The sequence below is a fragment of the Trichosurus vulpecula genome, chromosome 1 (genome assembly GCF_011100635.1).
Source record: "Trichosurus vulpecula isolate mTriVul1 chromosome 1, mTriVul1.pri, whole genome shotgun sequence".
Classification (NCBI taxonomy): Eukaryota; Metazoa; Chordata; class Mammalia; order Diprotodontia; family Phalangeridae; genus Trichosurus; species Trichosurus vulpecula.
In genome coordinates this window covers 996630-1008781 of record NC_050573.1, presented here as the reverse complement: position 1 = coordinate 1008781, position 12152 = coordinate 996630, and positions in this window count along the sequence as shown.

Below are 12152 nucleotides of genomic sequence, written 5' to 3'. Positions count from 1 at the left end.
GCATGTGAAGGTCACCTCTCAGGGCAGATGGCTGTTGGGGGGAGTGTCAGGAGCAGGCTGAGGAGTCCAGCATCCTGGGGGGAGGCTCTCTGGGCATTCCTCTCCAATATGTTAGCTAGAAGGGTGACACATTAACTCCTGGTGAACCATTAACACTAGGGACTGAGGAGAGCAGAGCCATGCCCTGGGCAAAGGACCTGGAGGACCCAGGGAGACTCAGAACCTCTGACTCCCTGGAGGGCTCGGATCACAGATCTGCTGAGGGACAGGCATCAACCTTTGGATGGCCTCCAGCAGTCACATGGGATAGACGGAGAGAAGTCAATAGATGCCCTGGTCATAGGCCAGCTGGGCCTGTGTGAGAGGTGTGCCTGCTTCTGCCCATCATGCCCAGGCAGCTCCCCCAGGGCCTGTGGGTCTGACCTCAGCTGGCCTGTGCCAGAGGTGTGCCCCCCTCTGCCCACCATGCCCAGGCAGCTCCCCCAGGGCCTGTGGGTCTGACCTCAGCTGGCCTGTGCCAGAGGTGTGCCCCCCTCTGCCCACCATGCCCAGGTAGCTCCCCCAGGGCCTGTGGGTCTGGCCTCAGCTGGCCTGTGCCAGAGGTGTGCCCCCCTCTGCCCACCATGCCCAGGCAGCTCCCCCAGGGCCTGTGGGTCTGACCTCAGACAAGATCACTTTCACTTTTCTGAAGAGCCTTCTTAGCTACCTGGAGACAGCTAGTGGTGCAGGAGATAGAATATTGGGCCAGGGGTCTGGAGGACCCAAGTTCCAATCTGGCCTCAGATACCTCCTAGCTGGGTGACCTGGGCAAGTTTCCTCGTCTGCAAAATGGGGATGATAATGGCACTGCCTGGCAGGGTTGTTGTGAGGCTCTGGTGAGATAATATTTGTAAGGTGCTTAGCACAGTGCCGCTTAATGAATGCCTATCCTTCCCCCTCCCCCACCTTCAGGATGGCTGGAGGATGGGTGCATTGAGGGTTAGGGCTGCCCAGTGGGGTTGTAGGTGGAGCACCTCCTCAGGGCTGACTCTGGCTGGGCAGCTCCCCCAGGGAGGTGGTGTTTACTACTTCCAGGCTTCTAAGGTCATCCCTGTGAGTGGCTATCTTGCTGAAGATGAGCTCCCAAGCCCCCCACTGGGCTTCTCCCCCTAACGATTCATCACTAGATTTATCTGAGATTATTTTCATGGAGACAATTGGGAGATGTGGCCTCGGAGATAATATGGGAGGTTTCCAGTGGAGGGCCCCAGGGATTGGTGCAGTGCTGGGCCCTAGGCTGTTTAACACTTTTGTCAATGATTTGGAGGGCTTAGTCATCCAGTTTGCAGATGACACCAAGCTGGGATGGATAGTTAACACCCTGTATGATGGTCAGGATCCAAAAGGCTCTTGACTGGTTGGACTTTTGGCTGAAAAGAGTAAGATTAAATTTGGCAGGAGTAAATGTAAAGTCTGGTACACTCGGGCTGTGTAAAATAAGCTCCACTAATGTAAGATGGGGGACATCTGGATGGAGGCAAGCTGTTCTGAAAAGGATCTGAGATTTCACTGTATCGTAATCTCAATATGGTCACTAATGTGGCATGGCTGCCAGGAATAAGAAGGGCATGATCCTCTGTCCTCACCCTGCTTAGACTTTATCTAGAATCCTGTCTTCATTTTTGGGGGCCCATGGCTTAAGAAGGACTTTGGGAAGTTGCTGTGTCAAGAAAAGGGCTGCCAGCACAGGGAAGGGCCTCCAGTCCATGGCAAGTGAGGATCGGGTGACTGAGCTGGTATGTTTGGGCTGGAGAAGAGGAGATTCCTCGGGTACATGACGGCTGCACTCAGGTATCTGGAGGGCTGCCCCAGGGGCAGAACCATGAGTATTGGGGGGAAGCTGTAACAAGGCAGATCCAGGCTAGCTAATGGGAAAAGCTTCCTCCCCAGTGGGAGAGGCTGCTGCCTCTAGAGGGGGTGGCCTTCCCCTCCTGGGAAGTCTCCAGGTAGAGGCTGCATGACCACTCATCAGATGGGTCACAGTGGGAATTCCTCTGGCACGTGGGTGGTATTTGAGGCCAACGAGGTTGGTTGGTTCCTTCCAACCCTCAAGGTCTCGAATCTGGAGAAACAGAAGAAAGGCCCTAACACTTTGAGCCTTTGTGATGACCTCATCTAAGGCCATGGATCTATCCCCCACTACCCTCCCCCTCCCCCATCCTTTTGGGTTCCTTTTGAGGAAGGGAGAAACACTGTCCAGCCAGCCTCAGGGTTTTTTCCCACCAATTCTCAGAGGGCTTGCTGCTTGGAGGGGCAGAGGACACCAAGCTGGGAGGGACAGTTAACCCGCAGCATGGCAACCAGGCTTCAAAAAAAGGTACAAAGTGAAAGGGTGACCATGCATTGTGATGTCTAGTTCATCTCAGTTGTCAGCCATGGTTGTTTTGTTGTTGTGCAGGCTTTCTTCATTCATGTCCAGCTCTCTGTGACCCCATTTGGAGTTTTCTTGGCAGAGATACTGGACTGGTTTGCCATTTCCTTCTCCAGCTCATTTTACAGATGAGGAAACTGAGGCACGCAGGTTTGAGTATCTTGCTCAGGGTCTAGTAAGTGTCTGAGGCTGGATTGGAACTCAGACTGTCCTGACTCCAGGCCTAATGCACCACCCGATGTTGTATGTCTGTGTAGAGACGGTGCTAAGCGCTTTACCAATATTGATGCTGCCAATGACTGTCCTTCCTGGGCTCTCTCCTGAGCACTTCTGAGGTCTCACCTGCTTCCTTATCCCGTGTCATCTCTGAGGGATGGAGCTCTTGGGTATGAAGGCCAGCAGAGGTCGCTCTGGAGGACAGTTGAGATGCAAAGTCCTCCCCACCCCAATGCCCTGCCCCTTTGGGGGGAGTGGGTGGAACTGGCCACAGCTGATTCCACCCCCAGGGGCCTGCCTTGGCCCTGACCTTCTTGTGAGGTCCCCATGGAGGGAAATGGAAAGGGCTCCCTCTGGTACATAGTGATCTGTATGATTGGATATAATTTTATTAGTACTTCAGGGTTTCAGCCTAGGACAAAAGCCCCAGTTCCGCCCGGCTTCCTTTCTCTACAAAGCTTTTTTTTTTTTTTTTAAAAGTATAAAATACAGATTGTAAATCAAATTCATCAGTTCTCTGAGCCCCCAGGCAATCCACTGATTGGCAGACAAGCCAGGAGGGCAGTCCCTCAGCCAGCTGAATTCAGTGTATCAAGTCATACACAGATTTCCACTCTCCTCCTATCACGCTCATTAACAGCACAAACACACACTCAGGATACTAATTAAAATGATCTTGTCTTTACTGAGTAAGCCTTTATTTCAAGAAGTAAATAATTAGTAAGCAAAATTTAAAATAGCAAAGAACCTCCTAGTAATTAACCTGCAGCCGGACCCAAACTGCCATCAAACAAAAGGAAGAAGCAGAGACCAGACTCCTCCAGTCTCTGCCCCGTCTCAGGGACCGGCTCAGTAACTCGTCATCAGCGTGTGCCAGGGAAAGGAAAAGGATCGGCTGCTCCAAGCTGAGCTGGTCTCCTGGAAAGCACCCTCCGTCTGCGGTCACTGCTGTTTCTCTGTCTCCAGCTCTCACCCCTATTCCTCTCTCCCATCCCTCTGGCCCTCCAGTTCCTCTCTTTTGGAACTGGGAAGAATGACAATGTCCGGAGTCTTTCACAACACAGGCTCCCTCACAAGACAGCCAGTCCAAGCCTTGGCAGAACAAAGACATTCTTACCAGTCCTTGTTAGGTCTACTCCATCCCTGACCAGGATCCTGTCATGCTTCTTTTTAAAGGGGTGGACCAGAGTCAAATGCCATTCTCAGACACCATCTTGGCCAGCGGGGTTAGAAACAAGCAGGGTTCATTTCTTAAATCTGCTTTTTTCTTTTGTCTCTCCTGGTGCCCCTGGGTCTTCAGGTCCTTGGCCAGGACTTCTTGATCGGTCCTTCTGGCTGCTTCCTTGTGCCTGCTGAGTCCCCAGAAGCAGAGAGGCTTCCCTCTGTCCATATTCCAGGAAGGCCATTGTTATCTCGGTTATTATCAGCATGACAAATACCTTCCACTTGGCAGGATCACTTGACAGCACCATGGCTGGATTTTATTACTTATTTGGAGGACAGACAGCTGCTTCTGCTGGACCTTGGTGAGCTGGAGAGGAAAGCAGAGGAGGAGACGGGGAACATCAGTTGAAAGAGCCAGGCTTGTTTAACCTGGAGAAGAGAAGGCTTGGGGAGAACTTGAGAGGTGCCTTCAAGTATCTCAAGGACCACCATGTGGCAGCTGGGTTAGCTTTGGTCCTTGTGGTTCCAGACGACAGGACAGGGGCAAGAGGAGGCTGAATGGATGTCAGGAAGAACCTTTTCACAGTGTGGGAGGGACTGCCCCTCGAGACCTCCTCTGAGGCCTTCAGTCAGAGGCTGGACACCTACTTGTTGAGGAGGGGGCATTCTTTGAGGTGATGAGAGCCTGCACCAGGATGGGGGCAGGGTCAAAGGAGAGAAGAAGGCATGTCTGAGAGATGTTGCAGAGGTTCAATGGACAGGTCTTGGTGCCAGATTGAGGGTGAGGGAGTGAGGAGCCCGGGATGGCTCTAAGTTGCGAGTCTGAAGGAGGCACTGGGAGGAGAGAGTACCCTCTCCAGTGATGGGGAAGGCAGGAGAGTAGGAGGAATCGAGGGGGAAGGTCCCAAGGCCATGTCTAGATCTTTGGTTCTGTCCTCCTGGGATGCTGGTAAGCTGGGGTGCTTGACTCTTTGGCCGTCTTCTCTGGGGGAGGGGAGCCTGGGTAGCAGGAGCATAGACTTTACCCACTCCATGCAGATCCCCTGATCTCTGCCCTCCTGGGGAAGGAAGACCCTCAGTTCTTGTCCTTCTTGCCAGGAGTTTCCTTGAGACATTCAGACAAGGATAGATATCTATTTGTGTTTGAGGTACAAAAGAGAGGGCTGGGCTAGAGGACAAAAAGATCCCTTCAGTATGTGGCCCAGGAGGAGGGTGGGTGGATCGATGGGTCTTCATCTGTGCCTTCTGTCCTGGACTGTAACGGAAGGAAATAAGTGGTAATGGAGGGAGGGGGAACCATCAGGGGAGTGATGTGAGCAAAGGTGCCAGAGGGGAGGGGCAAGACAAGAAGGAGTGGGGAGGAGGAGATAGTGTTGGAGCCAGAGCCCTGAATGCCAAAAGTTTCATAGGCAATGGTGTGTGAGCAAAGCAGTGACATGATCTGAGCAAGGCCTTTAAGAAGGTGCCATGGGCCTTTGTCAGAGGGGGGAGTGACAAGGAAGGGTTACCGGGCAGTAATGCTTCCCATTGGGAGACCAGGCAGATGACAGGGCCTTCTTTCAACCTCGTTGAGTGATGTTACTTTCAGACACCTGCCAGAGATCATAACCATCAGGCAAACATTCTCTAAGGTCCTGTGCTTTTTACAAGTCTTTGGGCAGTGGAAGAAGAGGGCGTGTGAGAGGAAGGGTAGAGATCGTGGATTTCACAGCTCTGGGGTGGAGTTGGGAGGTGGGGGGGCGGGGATGGTGAAAGGGACAGATAACTGACACAGACAAGAGGCCAGGGTCCTATGATCACTGATTACCACCATCCTATGAGCATTCCTAAGTAAGGGAGGAGTCAGGAGGCATGACTAAGGAGGTAGTCATCACCAGCCTTGTGAACCACAGTCATTACTGGCAAGCCCTGCCCTTCAGTGAGCTCTGTACCCAAGACCACATAGCCCCAGGCACAAGACTTTCCTAGGGACACACCCAAGGCAGGAGAGTGGGCATGGATGACCAGACTCTGAAAAGCTACCATTCTCCTCCTTCCAGAGCTCCAGCCTAGGTACCCCTGACTTTGACCTTCTGTCTACAGGAAACCTCCCCGTGGGTAAAGAGACTGGTGTCTTTCATAGGGCCCTACCCACAGCAGTCCTTGCCTTCCAGTGCCCACAGCTTGATGGTTCTGCCTCTCTGGTTGGGGTAACCCACCTGAGGATGGGAGGAAGAAGTCAGCAGAGGGTAGGATTGTTAGTGAAGGCATCTTGAAGAAGGTAGGGCTTGGGCTGGGCCTTGAAGGAACACAGAGATGGAGCAGAGTCCTCCTGGCTTGGAAAATGGCTTAGTAAAGGCCGGACATCACAGCGCCCAGGATGTGTTTGGCATCACTCACAAACAGACCGAGATGGCAGGAGTCTGGGGAGGTCTAAGAGGAGCAGGAGGAAACAAAGCCTGAGGGTGTGTGAATGGCCTTGAATGCCAGGTTCAACTGAAGACACATCAGCTGCCCAACACCAAACCTCCAGGTGTGGCTTTGGTTAATATTTCTGCAGTGAACCTAAAAATAAATAAACAAAATAAAAGTGCTGGGATTACCAAGACAAGGAGGAAGAGAGTCCCTGCCCTCATGGAGCTTCTAATCAAGACTCGAGAGACAACACAGAAAAGAGGAGCTGAAAAGAGTTGTGTGGGAGACGAGGGCTTGTGCCCCCAGCAAGGGGGCCTGGTAGAGAGAGTATGGTGGAGTGGGGTGGCCTGGCTATCCTAGGCCTCTTCAAAGTAGAGGGTCTGGAGGAACCAGCCAATCAGAGGATGAGGACAGTGAGTCGGTCAGCCAGCCCATCAAGCACCTACTGTGTGCCAGGCACTATCCTAAATGCTGACATTACCAAGACTAGGAGGAAGAAAGAGAAGCCCTCACGGAGTTTCTAATCACACAGGGGCACAACATGCAAACATGCCCTGTACAGGATAAATAGGAAATACTGAGCAGAGGGGAGGCATGGGCAAGTTCCTCTAGGAGGCAGCTGAAGGCCCTCACCTTTGTTCTGGCCACTTTCCCAAGGAATAAGCTGGGGAGGCTGTCAGGCTGGAGCAGTGGAATTTCTTAATAAATGAGGGGTTGGGGATTTTTTGCCTGTAACAGGCAGCCATGCAAGGGCCAGGATAATATACGTAGGTCTGGAAGGCACCTTAGATATCGCCAAGTCTAACATCCTCATGTAACAGATGAAGAAACTGAGGCAGACAGATTAACTGACTTGCCCCGGGGAGACACGAGTAAGAGAGAATTTCAACTCAGATTTTCCTGACTCCTGGTACTGAACTCTGGGCACCCCCTCCCTTCCCCCTACTTCTCCCCTTTTCCCCTCCCCCTCCCCTGCCCCTCTCCCCCATTCCCTCCCTCCCTCTGGCCCCTCCCTGACACTGCTGCCCCCAGGCCAACAGAGATGAGGTTCAGGGCTTTTCTCGGGCTCCTGGCTGCAGCACCAGAGGCAGAGGGGCACCCTTGGGGTGCAGAAGGCCAGGCCTCTGCCATGGGCAGCTAAGCCTGGCAATTAGCTCAGTCCCCTCAGTATCTGCTCTGTCCAAGCTTTCAGGCCCAGACAGGACAGGACGGATGGGATGGGACATGTCTCCATGACCACCCTGGGGAGCCCAAACCCACACCCACAGGGTGCACTGCCTGGGCAGCCTTTTTAGGAAAGGAGGTTGTGTATAGAGTCGGATGGAACCCAGGCACCCAAGGGCCTTCTGGACTTCAGAACCCTCATCCCCCTCCTCTTTGGCAGAAGCACTGACCCATCTAGCAACACCCATAGTAGCAAACCTGGCTGAACCCCAGCATTCGGTAGACTGCATGGAATTATCCCCTGCTGCCAAAACCCCCTAGGGCCTTCCACCACCTTTGGGTGGAAGTCTGGGAGCTTCCTTCCCTGGCTGCCCCCGAGCCCTAAATGTGCTCCCTCCCTGTCTCCCTCTTTCTCACTGTCCTCCCCTTCTACCGTCCCTTCCCTCCCTCCCCCCTCCCCATTCTCTCCCTCTCTTCCCTTTTTCCTTCTCTTCCCCCTCCTCCCTTCTCCCCCTCCCTGACTGCCAGTTTCCGACTGATATCACATTGAGCATCTCCCTCTACAAGGCTTCTGACATCTTCCTTGGATAGCTCTCTAGGATACTCCCAAGAATGGGCAGCTCACTGCCTTACTAGACAGCCCCAGCGCTACAGCTGGCATCATCCTGTAAGGCAGGCGGTTAGTCCATTCAGGGGCCCAGTGAGACGGACAGGGGATGGAGCTGAGGGAGATGGACCTGGCTGCCAGATAGACAGCAAGCATGGAGGAGGGGGCAGGGAGAGAGCTGGGGAGCTGGGGTTGTGCTCTTGCAGGGCCAGCGGCCCCAATCCTGTCCCCTCCACCACTCTCAGATCCATGGCTGTAGCTTGTGAATCAGTGGCACGTGGAGGCATAGCTTGCCTGAAAAGATGTGGGGGCTTTAGGGACCTACAAACCCCATGAGTCAACAGGGTGGGGCCTCCACCAAGTCTGGCTCTCTTCCTTTCCCCACCTGGTGGGTTCCACAGGCCTAAGGCAGTGGAAAGTCAGATCTCTGGCCCAGGCCAAGGCATGGACTGCGCCTGTCATTCAAGGATCAGCCTCAGCTGGCAGGGGGCTGAAGATTCTACAGTGAGCTCAGGGAGGCTTCTCCCCAGAGGGCTGGCCTCCAGGTGATACAATGCAGGAAGGCAGCTGCTACATCAGGAGTCAAGGAGGCAGGAAACCTCAGGTCCCTGACAGCTTAGGCCTAAGCTCTGGGGCTGGTCGGGCAGAAGCCCAGGTCCTAGTGAAGGGAAGAAGAGGAGGAGGGAGGAGGAAGGAGGAGGAAGAGGAAGAGAAGGAGGAGGAAGGGGAGGAGGAGGAGGAGGCCTGATATCCCAGCTATGAGTAGGAGCTGGCAGATGCTTGCTCAGTTCCCCATTTGCTCCCCCCATTGCTCCCCATTTGAGGAGTAATTCTGATGAGCTAGAAAGGGTCCACAGGAGGGTGGGAGCAGGGGAGCCCAAGCTGAAGGTGCCCTGCAGAAGAGGAGGCTGGGGATGTGAGGACGTAGGGGCTGTCTTGATGTACCTGAAGGGTGGCCCTGCAGTTCTAGTTGTTGTATGCCTCACATACAACACCTCACGTAAAACTTCCAGCTGTCTCAGCATGGAAGGGGCAGTCTGAGGAGGTAGGAGTTCTCCCTCCCTGGAGGGCTCAGAACAGAGGCTGGGGTGCTGCTGGACACATGAGAATTCTTGTTCAGGCCCCTTCCTATGTGGGGCTTCTGGGATGCCTTTATTCATGACCAGAATCTCTAGGGTGCTCCCAAACCAGAAGATATGGGGCCCAATATTGGGAGTAGGAGGCCTACTCCAGCCTTCCTTGTGGAACATGGGCTCATGTCCATGAGGCAGATTGAGGCCTGAATTCATGGTGATTTTACATTTAGAAGAAGTGTTTTGAAGCGGATTGTGCTTGTGTCCCCCAGAGAAAGGGTTGGGGGTTGGGCTCCCTCCCAGCCCTGTGCTAGGAAAGGTCCTTGTCTCCAGGGGGGCTCCCATTGCATCTCCTGCCATAAACAAAGGGTCGCCTGACAACACAAGGACAGAGTGGGTCAGAGGTGACTAGGAAAAATACTATCACATTTGGGAAGCATGCTAACAGGGTAAACTTAAGAAAGGCACAAATGGAAGTGAGGCTGGAGCAGCAGGGAAGAGCTTGCCTTCTTTTGCTCCTCTCTCCGAGGGCTTGTTTCTCTCCTGGCTCCTGCTCCTTAGTGAGGAGGGCTCCAGGGTAAATGTACACCAGGTCTAATTGTGATTCAGGTCTCTCTCTTCCCAACTGGGAAGAGCTACAGTCCCACTGAGCTTTGTGGCCTTTACCTTGTAGTGATGACATTCCTCCCCAGGGTTTGAATTTTTTAGTGCCTTGCAAAATCAGCTTCCACCAGGACTGGTGCCTGTATTTGTACAGCACCCAAAGCCAGCCCCCAAGGGACTCCCAAAGTCCATAGGCCCAAAGTCAAGTCACATGCAGAACATGTAAGCATGTTCCACAGTGGCACATTTGTGGCTAAAATAACAGCAAATAGTGTAGAAACGGTGGTGTAGAAAAGCACCAGGAGAGGCCACACAGAAAACTCAGCCAGTTAACAAGCAAACAGGACTCTATGCAAAGCCAGAGTGCAAACCCAAGAGGCAGGGGCATACTTGGGAACAGGGGACTGCCAACCCCGGCGGCTCCAGCCAAGGCTCATGTTGCAAGAGAAAACACCATCCCACCCTTAGGAAGCCTCCCTGACCATGCACCTGTGCTGGTGGATGGGAGGGGCTGGTCTTGTCCACTCCCGTCTGCCATAGAAAAGGGCTCAGGCTGCCAGCAGCATTGTCTAAGAGCAGCTGCAGGAGGAGGGGGGACCACAGGGCACAGAATTCTGGGCCTGGAGTCAGGAAGACTTGAGTTCAAATCCAGCTGCAGACACTTACTAGCTGTGTGACCCTAGCCAAATCACTTCACCCTGTCTGCCTCACTTTCCTCAACTGTAAAACAGCAGTCATAGTAGGGCCTACCTCCCAGGTGGCATGGAGTCAAATGAGAGAATAGCTACCAAGCGCTCAGCACAGTGTGGGGCACATGGTGACCACGTATGAATGTTAGCTACTGTTACTGTTGTGGCGATGAGGAAATTGTCTGTCCCCAAGAGCAGGCCTTGCTTGGGCTGCAGGATCGCATTCAGCTGTCTCCCCTTGCCTGGAATGACTACTGGGGCATGCCACACCATCTGTCACATGGTCTTTATATGACTGGAAGGTGATTTTTCTCTAAAGAGTCCATTGAGGCAGACGTCTCCCAATCTCAACCTGCCCATCTGGGAGACCAACTAACTCAAGCAGCTGGCAATAAGTGGTTGGGAAGAGTTGTCTTTCCTGGGCCCCCACCACTCTCAGGTGCCACTTTGTCAACCGGCAAGCTTCCCGGCCTCTTTCGTTGGCTGGGGACCTGCATGTTCCGAAAATGCCAAGATGTCAGATCTGGGCTCTGCTACCTTAGAGTAGGGCCTGACAAGGACCACCAGCACCGGATGGCCATCTATTTCTTTCTGCATTCTGCTAGCTGATGGTGAAGCTAGGTGATGAGCTTCTCATACCCCCTCTCTGGACTTAGAGATGCACTGGTCACGAATCTCTGCAGTTCCTCTGTCCTCAGAGACCCCAAAGCACAATCCAATAGGAAGGCAACGCCCAAACACCAGCAGGCAGGCGTAAAGCCCGTGGCATCATTCTTGGTAGGACTGGAGGCAGGCCCCCAAAGCCATACTGTGGCTCCACTGCCATTTTTGTTCTGGTCGCTGGTTGTGGGTCCCCTGGAGGGATGGCAAAGTGTTGTGCTGAACGGCTCAATGTCAGTCAGAGCCAACATCACTTGGAACGTACTTCCCGAGTCTCTCCTTGGTCTGAATGAATCCTGGCAGGAAGTCCATGCACTGAGAAAAACTCCCACGATACCTGAGCAACATTGGAGGCTTTCTGGGTCCTCGTGGGGTATGTTTGGGGTTAGCTGTGGAGTAGCCATTGCTACCAATCTATGACTTATGTTCTTGCTGTCTCTGGGCAGATGAATTCCAGAGTTTTGTTCTTAGTTGTGTTCTCCAAGGAGGCACCGGCATCTGCAGCTCTTTGCACGCCATGAGCCCGAGCCTCCGCCTCTTGGTGACAACACCCCCCTCCCCGCTGCCGTCTCAGGTCTGTAAAATCTGTGCCTTGTGCCCCTCCCATATTCATATGCAGTAGCAGGAACTTGAAGAGGAATCCACCCAGTATTGAAGAGTTTCTAGACACTTTTATTTTGTTTATTTATTTTTAGGTTCACTAAATTTATTTAAGAAGTCACAAAACATTTCTTACAAAAGAGCATACATTGTGCACACTGCTCTGAATGGCAGCCAGGGACACCTGGACTGCTGATCCTCTTTCTCCCCTGTCCTGCCCTCCCTCTCCCCTCTCCCCCTCCCCACTCCCAAATTACAGTAACCACAAAGCAAGGTGTTCATAGTAGTTACAGGAGGGGAAATTATTATTATTATTCTACCACCAACAATGGACAAAATAAAATTCTCTCTCTGCTGCTGTTTCAAAATTGCAATGTTAGGTTTTCACACCCTCCCCCTCCCCCTCCCCCTCTGTAAGGAGCTAAAACATTTCATTCGTTGAACAGCGAAGGTTTCACAACGTCTCCAATGTGGAACATCTCTGAAGCTTGGCTTTCTAACAGAAGCACATTGAAAAACAGATGCAGGATTCCTCCAGGTCTTCACTGGTCTTAGGAAAACTTTCCAGGACG